We start from the raw sequence: 17,537 nt of genomic DNA on the forward strand, positions 1-17,537 counted from the left end.
CTTTAACTTCTCTGACGCTTTTTAAAAAAATGTTCTTTCAAAACAAATATCATATATTAACACATATGTATGGAATCTAGAAAAATGGTATAGATGATCTTATTTGCAAAGCAAATATAAAGACATAGAGAACAAGCATACAGATACCAAGGAGGAAGGGGGGAGGGATGAATTGGGAGATTGAGATTGACATATATACATTATTGATACTATATATATAAAATAGGTAACTACTGAGAACCTACTGTATGGCACATGGAACTAATCAATGCTCTGTGGTGACCTACATGGGAAGGAAATCCAAAAAAGAGGGGATATATGTAAACATACAGCTGACTCACTTTGCTGTATAGCAGAAACTAACATAATATTGTAAAGCAACTAAACTCCAATAAAGTTAATTAAAAGTTAAAAATACAATAGGTAATAAAAATGTTCTCTTTCTCTAAAAGACATGGTATCATCTACCTCACAGGGTTGTTATAAATATCTGATATTAATGTATTCAGATGTAGTGTGTTGGCAATGAGCAATAAATAAATGGTAGGTGATAACTGACAGTGTGTTGAAAACCAGAGACATCATTTTGCCAACAAAAATCCATACAGTCAAGGCTAGGGTCTTCCCAGTGGTCACATATGGTTGTGAGAGCTGGACCATAAAGAAGGCAGAGTGCCAAAGAATTGATTCCTTCAAACTGTGGTGCTGGAGAAGACCTGAGAGTCCCATGGACAGCAAGGAGGTCAAATCAGTCAATCATAAAGGAAGTCAACCCTGAATACTCACTGGAAGGACTGATGCTGAAGCTGAAGCTCTAATAATTTGGCCACCTGATGCGAACAGCTGACTCACTGGGAAAGCCCTTGATGCTGGCAAAGATTCCAGGCAGAAGGAGAAGAGAGCATCAGAGGATAAGATGCCTAGATGGCATCACTGATGTAAAGGGCTTGAACTTGGACAAACTCTGGGAGATGGTGAGGGACAGGGAGGCCTGGCGTGCTGGCATCCATGGGGTTGTAAAGAATTGGACACGACTGGGTGACTGGACAACAAAAATAACTGTTGTCTTCATTACAATCTGTGGTAATGTGTAATCTTAAAGAGATGGGAATACTAGGCCACATTACCTGCCTCCTGAGAAATCTGTATGCAGGTCAAGAAGCAACAGTTAGAACTGGACATGGAACAACAGACTGGTTCCAAGTTGGGAAAGGAATACATCAAGGCTGTGTATTGTCACCCTGTTTATTTAATTTATATGCAGAGTACATCATGTGAAATGCTGGGCTGGATGAAGCACAAGCTGCAATCAAGATTGCCAGGAGAAATATCAATAACCTCAGATAAGCAGATGATACCACCTCATGACAGAGTGAAGAGGAACTAAAGAGCCTCTTGATGAAAGTGAAAAAGGGGAGTGAAAAAGCTGGCTTAAAACTCAACATTCAAAAAATGAAGATCATGGCATTTGGTCCCATCACTTCATGGCAAATAGATAGGGAGACAATGGAAACAGTGAGAGACTTTATTTTGGAGGGCTCCAAAATCACTGCAGATGATGACTGCAACCTTGAAATTAAAAGATGCTTGCTCATTGAAGAAAAGCTATGACCATCCTGCTGCTGCTGCTGCTGCTGCTAAGTCGCTTCAGTCGTGTCCAACTCTGTGCGACCCCATAGACGGCAGCCCACCAGGCTCCCCCATCCCTGGGATTCTCCAGACAAGAACACTGGAGTGGGTTGCCATTTCCCTCTCCAGTGCATGAAAGTGAAAAGTGAAAGTGAAGTTGCTTAGTCGTGTCCGACTCAGCGATCCCATGGACTTCAGCCTACCAGTCTCCTCCATCCGTGGGATTTTCCAGGCAAGAGTACTGGAGTGGGGTGTCATTGCCTTAAGTGAAAGTGTAAGTCGCTCAGTCGGGTCCAACTCTTTGCGACCCCTTGGACTATACAGTCCGTGGAATTCTCCAGGCCAGAATACTGGAGTGGCTAGCCTTTCCCTTCTCCAGGGGATCTTCCCAACCCAGGTATTGAACCCAGGTCTCCTGCATTGCAGGTGGATTCCTTACCAGCTGAGCCACAATGGAAGCCCAACCTAGACAGCATATTGAAAACAGAGACACTACTTTCCAACAAAGGTCCATTTAGTCAAAGCTATGGTTTTTCCACTAGTTATGTATGGATGTGAGAGTTGGACTCTAAAGAAAGCTGAGCACCGAAGAATTGATGCTTTTTGAACTGTGGTGTTGGAGAAGACTCTTGAGAGTCCCTTGGACAGCAAGGAGATCAAACCATTCAATCCTAAAGGAAATCAGTCCTGAATATTCATTGGAAGGACTGATGCTGAAGCTGAAGCTCTGATATCTTAGCCACCTGATGCAAAGAACTGACTCCTTAGAAAAGACCCTGATGCTGGGAAAGATTGAAGGCAGGAAGAGAAGGGGATAACAGAGGATGAGATGGTTGGATGGCATCACCGACTCAATGGACATCAGTTTGAGCAAGCTCCAGGAGTTGGTTATGGACAGGGAGGCCTGCTGTGCTGCAGAACATGGGGTTGCAAACAGTTGGACACAACTGAGCAACTGAACTGAACTGAATGTGTAACCTTAATGAAAAGTATACCTGAATTCTACACACTCTGAGAGTTGTGTATAGGAGCAATTCACTTAACTAGTGAAGAAAATTAGTTAGCAGCCTATCAGCATTGCTGAGTTGCTACTTCTCCATAGTGACTCTTGAAGTGGCAAAATCTTTATTTATTAAGGAAAAAAATGTCTCACATGATAAAGATAAATACATGTGTCTTTCAGTGAAAATATAATTTGGGAGAAAGCCAACGAGCTGTTTAAACATTTCTATATTTGTAATTTCGGGGAATATTTGCAGATCGTAAACATATTCCCTGTAGATACCAATGTTTTGTGATACTCTATAAATCATATGTTATTATTTTTACAATCCTTGTAACCAAGAAGATAGCTTTTGCTAAGTGAAAGTGAGACATAATTTCCAACCAAAGGAAGTGATAAGACCAGGAATCAGTCAGCCAATGGGAGAAATAGTGGCTGCAACTCCCTCTTCTTTCTCAGGGTTTGATGGTTAGTGGGAGCACCGAGGACTTCACAAGCCCACCAGCGTTAAAACTTGGGAAGATGAGTCACAACTCCAGGGAAGAGAAGTAAGAGTTTTAACCTTCTAGCTGCTAAGAAACCTTCAGGGCCTTTGTGAATTGCCAGCTTTGGAAGCACAATGGTTTCTGGTTGATCTACGGAAGATCAGCTGTGATATTTCCAGGGATACTTGCTGTAGCTGCCACTGAAGTGTGCACTCAGATCCTCATCGAGGCTTCCAGCTCCAAGGCCACGCTTCCCTGCAGCCAGTCACTGAGCATGGTAAGAGGAACAGCAGGGAGGGCCAGCCCATTCCTGCCCAGGATGGGATTCTTCTAAGAGACACCTTTGCTCAAGAAACCCATTATCCTGGCTGAGACTTTCTTAGAACTGTGCTACAGTCAGAAAAGCCCTACCTACCCAACCCTTCCTCCCCTCTGTCTTCCCTCTTTCAGAGGTGTCAAAACTACACTGTGGTCTGAAGACCCTCCCTTTCAGCCCCATTTCTCCTTTTCTCTTTATCTTCACAGGCATTTTTTCCCAGTAAAGCTCTTATAAGTCTTATCCCAGCTTGGCTGCTTCTCAGAGTATTTGAAATGACACACAGTTCTGTCCACCAGGTGTGATTCACAAAACAATGGGGGATATTAGATTCTGGATGACAAATCAATTAGTGATTGCCTGGATCATCATCTCATGAGGGTTTCTGACACCAATTCTGAGCCCCACAGAAGGTGTGCTACAGTTGATGATCAATGTCCGCAGTGGCCCAGAGAAGGATGGGAACGCAACGCTTTTGTGTGTCACGAGCAGAGGGGCTAATTCAGGTTACCCTACACAGGTTATGCAATGCCATAAAACTGAAAAAGCTATAACAGTGCAGTTAAAATACAGAACTCTTAACTAAATATTGGGCCCTCTGAACTTGACATAGTCTTCTCTGAATGGTAAACCAAAAGAGACGCAAGATACCTATTTTTAAACCTTGGTGTCTTCATTTATAAAATAGGACTTAAATATTTCCTGCCCCTGAAATGATTATGAAGCTTAAATGAGAATATACTAGGAAATTTTATAAGATAATATAGGGCATTACATGGGTTCCCAAGTGGTGCTAGTGGTAAAGAACCTTCCTGCCAGTGCAGGAGATGTAAGAGACCTAGGTTCAATCCCTGGATTGGGAAGAGCCCCTGGAGAAGGGCGTGGCAACCCACTCTAGTATTCTTGCCTGGAGAATTCCAAGAACAGAGGAGCCTGGCAGGCTATGGTTCATATGGTCACAGAGTCAGACATGACTGAAGCGACTTAGCACAGCACACCTGGCATTATGTAAGAATTCAGTAAATGTTAATGAGCCACCTGGGATACAAAACCATAACTCTAAGGTGCATATCTTTTTACTTTTATACTGATTAATAGTTTATTCAAGGCAGCACAGCATGGCTTGCTCATGCATTTAACTAAGGGATATGATAAACTCAACCAAAGCAATAACATGGTTGAATTCTCCCCTTTCCTTTGGTAACGTGGGAGGCTGACATGGGTCACATTGTTATTAAATGTTCAGGTCATTTATATAGTATGTAAATACCTAGATGGTGAGACAAATAACATTCTTTAAATTATGGAAGGACACTCCTTTAAAAATACTTTTTCCTCAGTGATAGTCTCTCAAGCATAATATCATAAATCAGTAATGACCTTATGGTACTCCCTATGTACTCTATAAAAAGTTCTTATCTAAATCAATAAACTCTCAGAATTCATAAAGGGCACAAACCTTAAATTGATGGGACTTCCTTTTCTAAGAAAAGAATAATGTGTTTCTGGTCAGCTCCCTCTCTCAGGTCTTATAGGACTACTTGGCACCTTTATTCCTCTTCATGAGCACACCCCAAGCCTGTCTAAACCAGCCCCTACACACATACACAGACACACACAAACACACACACATACACGTTCACAAACAGGAACGTCTAACTTGTCCCCTATTTCCCTGAGAAAATTAAGCAATCAAATCCTCAACTCTCTGAAAGTTCCTCCCCACCCCTATAGACATGTCTATATCCACACCCATCTTCAGTCCCTTCTAGGCCCTCTTCCAGTTCAAGATTAATTCTCCTTCATGAAGTTTTGTCCCTTCCTGGAAGCCGAAGTTGGGTTCAGTTATCATTCTTCCTCTGTTACTTTAGACTCCTCATTCTACCAGGCTCCGACTCCTCCAAGTCACCCTCTCTTACTTTGAAGAGCCTTCTTTGTACTCCATCTCTCCTTCCATGCTTTCTATTCTAGACCAGTTCCTCATAGTTTCAGGCCCTACTTTTTCTATCAGCTGTTCTTCAAACATTGCAATCTGATCTCTACTACAACAGTTCACAGGGCACCACTAACCTGATTATTAAATCCTGTGAACGGTTTTGGGCTTCCCTGGTGGCTCAGACAGTAAAGAGTCTGCCTGCAATGCAGGAGACCTGGATTTGATCCCTGGGTCGGGAAGATCCCCTGGAGAAGGGCATGGCAACCCACTCCAGTATCCTTGCCTGGGAAATCCCAGGGATGGAGAAGACTGGCAGGCTATAGTCCACGGGGTCGCAAAGAGTCAGACGGCTGAGCAACAAACACACATGAACGTTTTCAGTTTTTATCTTACATGATTGCTTAGAAGCTTTCGACACTACTGACTGCTCCCTTCTAGAGCATCCTTTTTGGTTTCCTTCAATCACTCCTGCCTTGTACTCCTTCCACTTCTAATACGATGCTTTCTTAGTCCTCCTTGACAACTCTAGGGTCATTCTTTCACACTCCAGCCAACAATTAGCTGTTAAGTACCTGTTACGTGTCAGGTACACTGCCAGGGACTGGTGTGAAATGTTGAACAAGACACAGACCTTATCATCAGGACCTAAGCACAAAAGAGAGAAGCAAAGAGTCCATTTTACTTAATGTGGTTACTCCAGGAAAGCACATATAAGGGGCACTTTTCCTGGGGAGAGGATTACTTTGGAGGTGGGTCTTGAGGGATCAGGGGGCTTCCTCGGTGGTGCTACTGGTAAAGAACCCACCTGCCATTGCAGGAGACAGAGACATGTGGGTTTGATCCCTGGGTTGGGAAGATCCCCTTGAGAAGGAAACAGCAAGCCACTCCAGTATTCTTGGCTGGAGAATTCCACGGACAGAGGAACCTGGCAGGCTACAGTCCATGGGGTCACCATAGTCAGACATATGAGCGTGCATGCTCACGCACACACACAAATATTTGAGGGATCAATAGGAGTTTGCCAAATGCCGAGAGCTGAGCAACAGAATGAGGCAAGGGACATTTCTGACAGAGGGAACAGCATGTACGTTAAGAGAGCATGTGTGTTCAGAGAACCTCACGTGGTTTAATTTGACTGGTACGTAGATTGCTTAGAGCAAGAGGTGTGAGATGAGATCAGGGAAATAAACAGTGCCGTGATAGTAAAGGCCCACTAAAACGTGTGCTGTTACCCAAATTTCTGTACTGGGGTCTGTTTTCACTTTCATTCCTGCTGCTACAGCCATGCTGTGATGTTCATGACCCCTAAATCCATCACATTGGTCAGAACCTCACTTCTCGGCACTGAGGCCAAGTGTCCAAAACCAATAGTACACTTCATCTGGATGTCTTACAGGCACTTCTAACATACTGAAAACAAAACCCATTATTGTTTAGCCCTTTCACTCTCAAAACAAACAAATTAAAAACCCCAAATAAAGCAAAAAGCCTTATACTCTTCCTTTACTCCCATCTCAATACATAGCAGCATCCTATTAATTAGCAGGAAACCTGGGGGTCACTCCTGAATTATCCCTTTTCCTAACACAGCATCCAGGTGATGACTAAGGTTCCATAAGCAAACTTAATTAATATTTCTATTACCTGTCTCCTCCTCTTTTCTTCTCCATTTCTGCCATCTTTCTTCACCTGAGCAATGGCTCTCCAGGCATTCGTCTCTTTGCTTCTAACTGGAGAGCACCCAGCCTATCCATTACAAAGTGCATGGAGCGACCTATCTAAAACAGTGCTGCTCCACACGGATGTTACCAAAATATTCATCTAGACAGCTCACCAAAACACGAAGCGCTGACTCCGATCCAGTAGCTTAGGGTGAGGCCTAAAAATGGACATTGTTAACAAAGCCCTCTGGTGATGGACATGCCACAAGGACACAGCCCACCTACGGAGTTGGACTGATCTAAAATGAATCTGATATGGTTACTCCACTGCCAACACTTCTCAACGCCTTCCCACTACTTACAGACGCTCCCCTTTGGGGATTTAGGACCCTCCTGATCTAGCCACTGCCACCCTCAGCCACCTTGTTTCTCATCCTATCTCCCCTTCCTAGTCCCATATCCCACTATTCTGAGCTACTTTTAGCTTCCTAGATTTACTCTGCCTTTGTTCGTTCTCATAAACCAGCCTGGAATCCCTCTCACCAGCTTCCCTGGCCTCACTGTCCTCTCCCTGGCAAACATACAATCACCTTTTAAAACTCACCTCTAATGCAGCACGCACTATGGATCCTCTGGAAGCCCCCTTCCTCCTTGCTTCAAAAGAACTGACAACGCTCTCCTCTATGACTCCACTCTTTCTGTACTTATATTTATCAACAATACATACGCCCTTCACTTATACATGCATGTAACTGCCTGTTAACTTGTCTAAATTATTATGTTCTTCCAGGGTAGGGACTGTGACTCATTCATATTTATATCCACACATACAACACAGGACCCATTGCCTTGCAGTTGCTTAATAAATGTTTGTGTAATAACCAAAAATTATAATAAGTATGATTTATTAGGTTCTTTATTAGGTTCTACTTGAAAATCAAATATAGTAAGTGCTAAGCACCACACACACATGAATTGATTTCATCCTCACAAGTTTACGAGACAGTTATAATCCCCATGTCACAGAGAAGGGAACCAAGGCTTATAGAACTTAAGCAGTTTCCTAAGGTCACAGATTCAGATATGTAGTAAGTGATAGAACCAAAAACTGAAACCATGTTCCAGACTCCAACCTCTTCACTCCTATGCCTTCCTGAAGTGTAATTAAGTCATTAAACCAGCATGTTGCCAGTGATTCCACTGCAACATCACATTATCCTATAGTTAAGAACCTTAAACATTAAATTAAGAAGGACTAACCAAAGACTCTGATGCTGGGAGGGGTTGGGGGCAGGAGGAGAAGGGGACAACAGAGGATGAGATGACTGGATGGCATCACTGACTCGATGGATGTGAGTCTGAGCGATCTCCGGGAGTTGGTGATGGACAGGGAGGCCTGGTGTGCTGCATTTCATGGTGTTGCAGAGTCAGACATGACTGAGTGACTGAACTGAACTGAACTGAACCTAAATAAAGTCCGACTAGTCAAGGCTATGGTTTTTCCAGTGGTCATGTATGGCTGTGAGAGTTGGACTGTGAAGAAAGCTGAGTGCCGAAAAATTGATGCTTTTAAACTGTGGTGTTGCAGATGTGTATAACGGACTTTTGGACTCAGAGGGAGAGGGAGAGGGTGGGATGATTTGGGAGAATGGCATTCTAACATGTATACTATCATGTAAGAATCGAATCGCCAGTCTATGTCTGACACAGGATACAGCATGCTTGGGGCTGGTGCATGGGGATGACCCACAGAGATGTTATGGGGAGGGAGGTGGGAGGGGGGTTCATGTTTGGGAACGCATGTAAGAATTAAAGATTTCAAAATTAAAAAAATAAACAAATTAATTTAAAATAAATAAATAAATAAACTGTGGTGTTAGAGAAGACTCTTGAGAGTCCCTTGGACTGCAAGGAAATCCAACCAGTCTACCCTAAAGGAAATCAGTCCTGGGGGTTCTTTGGAAGGAATGATGCTAAAGCTGAAACTCCAATACTTTGGCCACCTCATGCAAAGAGTTGACTCACTGGAAAAGATTCTGATGCTGGGAGGGATTAGGGGCAGGAGGAGAAGGGGACGACAGAGGATGAGATGGCTGGATGGCATCACCAACTCAGTGGACATGAGTTTGGGTGAACTCCGGGAGCTGGTGATAGACAGGGAGGCCTGGCATGCTGCAATTCATGGGGTTGCAAAGAGTCGGACACGACTGAGTGACTGAACTGAACTGAACTGGAACCTAAAAAAGAAAGACACCACTAAATAAACCCGCAAAACACACCACGTGGCTTATAAACGTTTTTGTTGCTTTTTATTTTCAGTGCATTTTCACTTTAAATTTTAAAATAAGAAATTAAGAATACCACCAATAAACAGCTAAGCCTTCACCATCTACTTTTTAAAAGAAAACAGAAAGTCCTCTCTAACAATAAGAATTATTATTATGACATTATTCTACCCTAGCATTTCTCAGAGAAGATTAGCTCTTGGACTTGCTCCAGGAAAAATAAATGGTCAAATAAATTTAGAAACTCTGCACCACAGACTGCCTCCTGAAGATTCATAATAAATGTATGTTAAGAACTTTTAGAAATCCTGCAGTTAAGGTTTAAAAACAGTTAAATATATTCCTTGAGTGTCCCACACATATCTGAACACAGAATCCTTTAAGAACTAAATGAAATACACTGCAGGGAACACTGATTCGAGCCATGCCTTTCTGACTTAAATGACACGAAGCTGCGTGGCAGACATTCTTTGCAACGTCCATATGCTCTGAACTGAGCCAGGCCCACTCACTTGTGGGCTCCTTGGTGTGGGCTCATTACTTTTATTTTCTTTGAGCACCAGAGCTAAAGTTTTACTACTTTACTTGCAACTGTTGTGACTGCATACCCCTTCTTCAAATTAGAGACAAATTTTATGTAATCACATAAAATCACATTTTTCTTTTTTATACCAATTTTGCTATTATGTCATCACACAAGGATATTGAATTCTTTTTTAACTTTTATTTATTTATTTATTTTTAAATATAAATTTATTTATTTTAATTGGAGGCTAATTACTTTACAATATTGTATTGGTTTTGCCATATATCAACATGAATCCGCCACAGGTATACACGTGTTCCCCATCCTGAACCCCCCTCCCTCCTCCCTCCCCGTACCATCCTTCTGGGTAGTCTCAGTGCCAGCCCCAAGCATCCAGTATTATGCATCGAACCTGGACTGGCGACTCGTTTCATATGTGATATTATACATGTTTCAACGTGGGATATTGAATTCTTGAAGGAGATGGTACCTAAGGTAAAATGGAAAGGAATATAATAAAGCTAAGAGTAAACTAGCTTTATGCTTTTTACAGCTATGTCCCAAATTTAGCTCTAACTTTCTAATTGCTAATGCAAAGAATGAAAAACATGCTACAAGATGAATCGTATCTTTAAGAGGTAAGCAAGCTAACTACCTGGGTGTAACATGTTTTTTCCTCGTAAGACCTGAGAGCCATGTCGCCTGTGGGGTCTCTTGTAGGGGACATTGCAGGGTGTGGTTAGGAAGGCCCTCAAACATATTAATATCTCACAGACCGACCTAGACAGCATATTAAAAAGCAGAGACATTACTTTGCCAACAAAGGTCCGTCTAGTCAAGGCAATAGGTTTTTCCAGTAGTCATGTATGGATGTGAGAGTTGGACTATAAAGAAAGCTGAGTGACAAAGATTTGAGGCTTTTGAACTGTGGTGTTGGAGAATACTCTTGAGAGTCCCTTGGACTACAAGGAGATCCAATCAGTCCATCCTAAAGGAGATCAGTCCTGAACATTCATTGGAAGGACTGATGTTGAAGCTGAAACTCCAATCCTTTGGCGACCTGATTCGAAGAAAACTGACTCGTTTGAAAAGACCCTGATGCTGGGAAAGATTGAAGGTGGGAGGAGAAGGGGACAACAGAGGATGAGATGGTTGGATGGCATCACTGACTCAATGGACATGAATTTGAGTAAACGCCAGGAATTGGTGATGGCCAGGGAGGCCTGCCGTGCTGCAGTCCATGGGATCTCAAAGAGTCAGACACAACTGAGCGATTGAACTGAAAATCATTAGTTATTGCTGATGAAAGCCAGCACTGCGAGCCAAGAGCAGCTCAAATTCTTTTTTCAAACCATTTTTTAAGTTCAAATATAATTAATAATATATATATTCTTTTTCAGATTCTTTTTTCATTAGAGGTTGTTATAAGCTACTTTTTTTTCTATTTTACATGTTTATTTTTACTTTATTTTGCATTACAAGACTGTATTGGTTTTGCCATACATTGACATGAATCCACCATGGATGTACATGAGTTCCCAATCCTGAACCCCCCTCCCACCTCCCACCACATATCATCTCTCTGGATCTTCCCCATGCACCAGCACCAAGCATCCTGTATCCTGCATTGAACATGGACTGGCGATTCATTTCTTACATGATAGTATACATGTTTCAATGCCATTCTCCCAAATCATCCCACCCTCTCCCTCTTCCACAGAGTCCAAAAGACTGTTCTATACATCTGTGTCTCTTTTGCTGTCTTGCATACAGGGTTACATTACCATCTTTCTAAATTCCATATATATGTGTTAGTATACTGTATTGGTGTTTTTCTTTCTGGCTTACTTCACTCTGTATAATAGGCTCCAGTTTCATACACCTCATTAGAACTGATTCAAATATATTATTTTTAATGGCTGAGTAATACTCCATTGTGTATATGTACAACAGCTTTCTTATCCACTCATCTGCTGATGGACATCTAGGTGGCTTCCATATCTTGGCTATTATAAACAGTGCTGCGATGAACATTGGGGTACAAGTGTCTCTTTCAATTCTGGTTTCCTCAGTGTGTATGCCCAGCAGTGGGATTGCTGGGTCATAAGGCAGTTCTATTTGCAATTTTTTAAGGAATCTCCACACTATTCTCCATAGTGGCTGTACTAGTTTGCATTCCCACCAACAGTGTAAGAGGGTTCCCTTTTCTCCACAGCCTCTCCAGCATTTATTGCTTGTAGATTTTTGGATCGCAGCCATTCTGACTGGTGTGAAGTGGTACCTCATTGTGGTTTTGATTTGCATTTCTCTGATAATGAATGATGTTGAGCATCTTTTCCTGTGTTTGTTAGCCATCTGTATGCCTTCTTAGAGTTCCCTGTGTTACACAGTAGATCTTTGTTATTATTTTATATATAGCAGTGTATATTGCTGCAAATGGCATTATTTCATTCTTTTTATGGCTGAGTAAAAGACACTTGCTCTTTGGAAGGAAAGCTATAACAAACCTCAGTTCAGTTCAGTTCAGTTGCTCAGTCATGTCCAACTCTGCAAACCCATGAATCACAGCACGCCAGGCCTCCCTGTCCATCACCATCTCCTGGAGTTCACTCAAACTCACATCCATCAGGTTGATGATGCCATCCAGCAATCTCATCCTCTGATGTCCCCTTTTCCTCCTGCCCCCAATCCCTCCCAGCATCAGAGTCTTTTCCAATGAGTCAACTCTTCCCATGAGGTGGCCAAAGTACTGCAGTTTCAGCTTTAGTATCATTCCTTCCAAAGAACACCCAGGGTTGATCTCCTTTAGAATGGACTGGTTGGATCTCCTTGCAGTCCAAGGGGCTCTCAAGAGTCTTCTCCAACACCACAGTTCAAAAGCATCAGTGTTAAAAAGCAGAGACATCACTGTGCCGACAAGGCCCTTAGAGTCAAAGCTATGATATTTCCAGTGGTCATATACAAATGTGAGTTGGACTATAAAGAAGGCTGAGCACTGAAAAATTGATGCTTTTGACCTGTGGTGTTGGAGAAGACTCTCGAGAGCCCCTTGCACTGCAAGGAGATGAAACCAGTCAATCCTAAAAAAAATCAACCCTGAACATTCATCAGAAGGATTGATGCTGAAGCTGAAGATCCAATATCTTGGCCACCTGATGCAAAGAGCTGACTCACTGGGAAAGATCCTAGGAAAGGACTGAAGGCAAAAGGAAAAGGGGGAAGCAGAAGATGAGATGGTTAGATACTATTACCAACTCAGTGGACATGAATCTGACCAAACTCTGGGAGATAGTGAAGGACAGGGGAGCCAGGCACGTTGCAGTCCATAGGGTTGTAGGGTCATACACAATTCAGCAACTGAACAACAAAGAATGTTCCACTGTATACCTTATGTTCTTTCTCTATCCATTTTCAATGGACATTTATATTGCCTCCCTGGTCGGACTATTATGAATAGTGCTGCTTTGAAAATAGGGGTGTACGTATCTTTTTGAATTAGAGTTTTTTCTAGATATATGTTCATGAATGGGATTGCAGGATCATATGGCAACTCTATTTTTATTTTTCAAGGAATCTCCATACTGTCCTCCATAATGGCTGTTTACATTCAATTTACATTCCCACCAACAGTGTAAGAATGTTTCCTTTTCTCCACACCCTCTCCAGCAATGATTATTAGTAGATTTTTAAATAATGATTTGGGAGAATGGGAATTCTAACATGTATACTATCATGTAAGAATTGAATCGCCAGTCCATGTCTGGCGTAGGGTGCAGCATGCTTGGGGCTGGTGCATGGGGATGACCCAGAGAGATGTTGTGGGGAGGGAGGTGGGAGGGGGGGTCATGTTTGGGAACGCATGTAAGAATTAAAGATTTTAAAATTAAAAAAATAAATAAATAAAAAATAAAATAAAATTAAAAAAAAATAATAGCAATAAAAAATAAATAAATAAATAATGGCCATTCTGTCTGGTGTGAGGTGATACCTAATTGCAGTTTTGATTTGCATTTCTCTAATAATTGGTGATACTGAACATTTTTTCATGTGCCTGTTGGTCATTTGTATGTCTTCTTTGGAGAACTGTCTATTGAGGTCTTCTGTCAATTTTTTTGATTGGGTTTTTTTTTTTAATATTAAGCTGTATGAGCTGTTTCTATTGTTGTTAGTATCATTTGCAAATATTTCCTACCAGTCCATAGGTTGTTTTTTCATTTTGTTTATCGTTTCCTCTGCTGTATAAAACAGAAAAGTTCAAAGTCTGAAGTACAATCCAGCTAAAGCACTTCAATAAGGAATGATTATAAGGATGGAGGTGGACAGTTCTTTGATGGTCTTCTTCAGCCAAGGGAAAAGCTTTTTATATCTGGGGCAGTGGGTGGATTGTAACATCTGCAAATGCTCCTTTATAATTACAGTTTCTTGCAACCAAGCTTTTGTCAGGAACTGGTCCAGAAAAAGACCAGGTACTCAAAGTTAGACAATCCATGTTGTTGGTTTATAGCAGATTTATATGCTTTGACACTGAACAGTGGCCTGGGGTGCGATAAGAATAACAACCAGCTTCAGGAAATACTGGTAGGGGTATAAGGAGCATGAGTCTCCTTGAAAAAATTCAAGACCCCCATATTCCTGGGGGAAGTGGAGGGAAGGAAGCTCCACTTGGCTTGCAGAATCTGTGCTGGGTGAACCTGTCCCTTCAGCAGCCCATGAGTCAGCGGCACAATCTCGCCTGCTGTGCGCCCCTCATCTCTGGCTCTGTCCAGTGACATTTTGGTGGCTCTCCAGTGTTCCTTCTGCCCACACTGTCTGAAGAAAGTCTATGATCCTCAATTAAGTTTCTGACAGCAGCAGCACTGATGATGTATAACATGAAACCATGCAGAAGAAAACAAGAGCAGGCTATTCTCTGGCCCTTTAAAGTTAAGCCTGAGAAATGCGTGTTTCATAGCACCCTGGCCATCTCAGTGCCTCACCAACTGACAGAAGCCTGCTCAGGTAAATTTGCTTTGGCTTTTTCTATGCAGCAGTTTAAGAAACAGCTCTGAAGATATAAGCTACATTATAAGTAATTTGGAATGTTCCTAGTGAACAATTTATAGGGCACAGCTTAGGGACCTGATATGCCTAAGATGGTACTAGTGGGCAAAGAATCTGCCTGCCAGTGTAGGAGAGGTAAGAGATGTAGGCTTGATCCCCAGGTTGGGAAGATCCCCTGGAGGAGGGATAGCAGCCCACTCCAGTATTCTTGCCTGGAGAAGCCCATGGCAAAAGGAAGCTGGCGGGCTACCATCCAAAGGGTTGCAAAGAGTCGGACAAGACTGAAGCACCTTAGCGTCCATGCATGCTTAAGAAATCACTTGAAAGTGAGAAAACTGAATCTCAGGAAGCAATTAAAAAAGATAGAAGCACCCCAGTGCTCACTGCGGCTCTACTGACAAGACATGGAAGCAACCGAAACGTCCATCAACAGGTGAATGGATTAAAAAGTGTGGCACATATATACAATGGGACATCACTCAGCCATAAAAGAGAATGGAACAATGCCTTTTGCAGCAACAAGGATGGACCCAGGGATGATCATATTAAGTGATGCAAGTCAAACAGAGAAAGACAAATATATGATATCACTTAAATGTGGAATCTTTAAAAATGATATAAATGAACTTATTTACAAAACAAAAATAGACTCACAGACATAGAAAACAAACTTATGGATATCAAAAAGGATAGCAGACAGGGGAGAGATAAATTAGGAGTTTGGTATTAACATATACACATTACTGTATATAAAATAAATAAACAAGTACCTACTTATAGCACAGGGAACTATATTCAATATCTTGTAGTAACCTATAATGGAAAAGAATCTGAAAAAGAACATATTTATGTATATTTAGTGGCTTTCCAGGTGGTTCAGTGGTATAAAATCCACCTGCAAAGTAGAAGATGTGGGTTTGATCTCTGAGTCAAGAAAACCCCCTAGAGAAGGAAATGGCAACCCACTCCAGTATTCTTGCCTGGAAAATCCCAAGGACAGAGAAGTCTGGTGGACTACAGTCCATGGGGTTGCAAAGAGTCTGACATGACTGAGTGCACACACACACACACACACAATATAATATATATATTATATAAATATATAACTGAATCAATTTGCTGTATACCTGAAACTAACACAGTATTGTAAATTAACTATACTTCAACAAGAACGATTTAAAAAGTCACACCAAAAAATTTAAAAAGCGAGAGGGTTGAGTCCTAGAAACTGAATTAGCCTCCTATACAGATTTCTTAACCTAAACAAGTATTTTTTCAGGTCATTTTACCTCTTTTCTCTGTCTCTGTCAACTTTGTTCTCAAGATAAGCAAAACAGAAAACAGTGTAAAACATAAAGGCTAACTCTGAGCTAGTTCAGTCGTAGCCGTTCACTAAGCGAATTTTAGAGTGATTTGGAATTCTCCATGACAACCATCCTTCAAGATCTCAATTTGTTCCAGCTATCAATCCTGCTTTTAGTGGCTTTGGTCCTTGTAGAACTGGGAGGTGGGGCCTCCTACTTGCCTCTCTCATGTGCTAAAAGGAAAACTCTCCATTTGTATTGATAAAATATTTATGAGGAATTTGAATACAAAGCTTTGATGAACTGAAAATAGATCCTATAGCATGTGTGAAAAGGTTAATGAAAGGCCAGCTGCATCAGCAAACAGAAGTTTACTACGTCGCTGGGAATGTCTTAATGTCACATTTTCATTAAAGAAATAATCATGAGTGTATCCGTGTATCATGACTCATTTGCAATTTGGTGGCACTGAGGGAAATTCATTATTTAGAGCAGCAATCACATCTGTGTTGCTCTTTTTCCAGCTCCTAGGGGTTTATTTGACATTAGAAATGGAAAAACCAGACTATCCATTCCTTTTATTTAAATAAGCATGCACAAAAATAAATAAGCAAGCAAATGCCCTTTCCTAAGGGGGAAAAAAATCTCTCATAATTAATCATCATTAAGTCTGTCCTCTGCAACTCCAGCCCTGACTGGTCACTTCTCACGGATATTTCACCTTGTTTTATTTGTCATGGTAAATTGTGATAAAAATGAACCTCTGCCCCCTTTTTTTCACCTTCAGTGAGTTTTAACCACACTTTACTTGAATAGCCTTTTCTCCCTCCATAATCTTTTCTTCATCTGGTACTGCTCCATCTCCAGAATTGTATACTCCAAAATGTCACATTCTGACCACAAAATACTATCCCAACAGCCCTCCAATCTCTAACTCTGAATACCTTTACATTTAGACTTCTTTCAGATTTCATGTGACTTGACTTCTCACTTTTCTCCTCCTTGATTCATTTCCTGCTCCCAGGATTGACTCAACAAACCATGATCACTTCAATCCCTCACTGACTACCACTTTTAATTCCTTCACTCTCTTAAACTTTTTCTTTGCACCTGCTCTTCAAATTCCTTAATTTCTAAACCATCTGCTTTCTGCGTTCCTCTCCCCAGACCATGGATCATTTTTCAAAAAGGTAACACCACTATATCAACGAGGACAACTTATGGTTCCAAGCTCTGTAGACTGCAGGACCACCCAGCAATTCCTTGGCCTGAGCCAGTGAACTTCCTCTTGCATTTCACCCAATATTTCAATATTTCATCCTTATATTAGAATCTTTTATCCCAACTTTTAT

At 41.6% G+C, this 17,537-nt stretch overlaps 1 protein-coding gene across 1 annotated transcript in view; it reads right to left on the reverse strand.

Moving 5' to 3' along the window:
* Window positions 1–17,537, reverse strand: part of RASGEF1B (RasGEF domain family member 1B) — a 664,872-nt gene that overhangs the window by 318,060 nt on the left and 329,275 nt on the right. The window lies entirely within an intron of this gene.

The sequence above is a fragment of the Ovis aries genome, chromosome 6 (assembly GCF_016772045.2).
Source record: "Ovis aries strain OAR_USU_Benz2616 breed Rambouillet chromosome 6, ARS-UI_Ramb_v3.0, whole genome shotgun sequence".
Classification (NCBI taxonomy): domain Eukaryota; kingdom Metazoa; phylum Chordata; class Mammalia; order Artiodactyla; family Bovidae; genus Ovis; species Ovis aries.